Raw genomic sequence first — 2,496 nt, 5'->3', positions numbered from 1 at the left:
CAGCCCAGGCTCCTCCTGCTGACTCAGCCCACGTGGGCGCTGCGCCTCTCCGGCAGCTGACCCGCCAGCACGTGATTCCCCCTCCCCTCCCCCACCCCACCCCACCCACCCCATAGATAAATCATGTGATCGTTGCTTGGCTTGCAAAAATGGGTGGCGCGACCGTCTCTCCAACGCGCAAAAGGGGCGCTTTCGTATATTCGCCCGTTTGCTTTACTCTCAAGTAAACGCTGCCGGTGTCGATGGGGCATGATGGGGGAGCGCGTGAGGGTTGGCCAAGGATTGCAAGCACAGAGGCACCCCGCCGGGCCCGATCCTGCACACCACTCCTTTCCCCATTCTTTCATTTCCATGATTATAAAATGATGCTATGGCATGGAGATAAGGGAACGAGGAAGGGTGTTCTCCCTCTCTCGCGACAGTCGTGGGCGCCCCCATGAAGTTGAATGGTGCAAGATTCGTGATAGGTTAAAAATAGCCAGGGTAGCTCAAGTCCTAGACCTAGAGCATGAGACTCTTAAGCAGGGGTCAGCAACCTTTTTCAGCCGTGGGCTGGTCCACTGTCCCTCAGACCTTGTGGGGGGCCGGACTATATTTTGAAGGGGGGGGGGGAGGAAATGAACGGATTCCTATGCCCCACAAATAACCCAGAGATGCATTTAAAATAAAAGCGCACATTTTGCTCATGTAAAATCACACTGATTCCCGGACCGTCCACGGGCCGGATTTAGAAGGCAATTGGGCCGGATCTGGCCCTTGGGCCTTAGGTTGCCTAAAAAGGTAAAGGTAAAGGGACCCCTGACCATCAGGTCCAGTCGTGTCCGACTCTGGGGTTGCAGCGCTCATCTTGCTCTATAGGCCGAGGGAGCCGGCGCTTGTCCACAGACAGCTTCCGGGTCATGTGGCCAGCATGACAAAGCCGCTTCTGGCGAACCAGAGCAGCGCACGGAAACGCCGTTTACCTTCCCGCCGGAGCGGTCCCTATTTATCTACTTGCACTTTGACGTGCTTTCGAACTGCTAGGTGGGCAGGAGCTGGGACCGAGCAACGGGAGCTCACCCCGTGGCGGGGATTCGAACCGCTGACCTTCTGATCTGCAAGCCCTAGGCTCTGTGGTTTAACCCACAGTGCCACCTGGGTCCCTTTAGGTTGCCTACGCTGCTCTTAAGCTAAGGTGGTGGGTTCGAGTCCCACATAGGGCAAAAAAAATCCTGCATTGTAGGCAGTTGGACTAGATTACCCTCATAGTCCCTTCCAATCCCACAGTTCTATGATTCTGGGAAAGGGCTTCTTCACGCAGGGCGTCAGTTAACCTGTGGAACTCACTGCCACAGGAAGCAGTGATGGCCACCAATTTGGATGGCTTTAAAAGACCATTAGACAAATTTATGGAGGAGAGGACTTATGGTGTCTACTAGCAGGTTTTCCACAGGCATCTGGGCAGGCGCTTGGCCTAATCCAGGAGGCTCATCGGATGATCTTGCATTCATCTCAGAAGGCTGCAGCTCTGGGCATGCTTAAAGGTAAAGGGTAAAGGGACCACTGACCATTAAGTCCAGTTGCGGACGACTTCGGGGTTGCAGTGCTCACCTCGCTTTACTGGCCGAGGAACCGGTGTTTGTCCGCAGACAGCTTCTGGGTCACTAAACTGCGTCTGGTGAACCAGAGCAGCACATGCCGTTTACCTTCCCGCCGGAGCAGTGCTTCTATATCTACTTGCACTTTGACGTGCTTTCAAACTGCTAGGTGGGCAGGAGCTGGAACCGAACAACGGGAGCTCACCCCGTCGCGGGGATTCAAACCGCTGACCTTCTGATCGGCAAGCCCTAGGCTCTGTGGTTTAACCCACAGCACCACCCGCGTCCCTCCTAGTCATGCTTACTTGGGAGTAAACCCAGCTGTGTCCACAAGGAGAGTCCTGCAGGATCAGGCCAAAGGCCCATTTAGTCCAGTGCCCCCGTTGGCACAGCGGCCAAACAGAGCCCAAAATCTGAACCTTGTGATCCCAGGAAGGGGCAATTCTGCTTCCAGCATGAGGGAGTCTGTTGGTCATCCTGGCTATGGCTAACGGGTTATTGGGGGGATTAAATTGGGGGGGGGGAGATCTGTGTGGATATGAATGCAGTAAAGAGTAGCCATGGATAGTCTTAAAGGTAAAGGGACCCCTGACCATTAGGTCCATGAAAGATACTCGGAGTCGAGTGTGAATTTCATGCTCTTTATTCAGCTCATAGTAGTGAGGAATGCAGTTCCCCCAAACTGTTTGCTTTATATACACTATTTACACAATGGGCCCCACGTGATTGGCTAATTCCGGGATACTCCTGTATGCCAATCGGAATGCGGATTCACTTCCACCTGGAGCTGGATTGGGTGGCTCCTGCAGACCAATCAGACTGCTGCAATCTCAATCCTATTGTTCTGGGACCAGTCAGACTGCTGCAATCTCAATCCTATTGTTCTGGGACCAGTCAGACTGCTGCAATCTCAATCCTA

This window comes from Lacerta agilis, chromosome 3 (assembly GCF_009819535.1).
Source record: "Lacerta agilis isolate rLacAgi1 chromosome 3, rLacAgi1.pri, whole genome shotgun sequence".
Taxonomy (NCBI): domain Eukaryota; kingdom Metazoa; phylum Chordata; class Lepidosauria; order Squamata; family Lacertidae; genus Lacerta; species Lacerta agilis.
Note: the sequence above shows the minus strand (reverse complement) of the source record.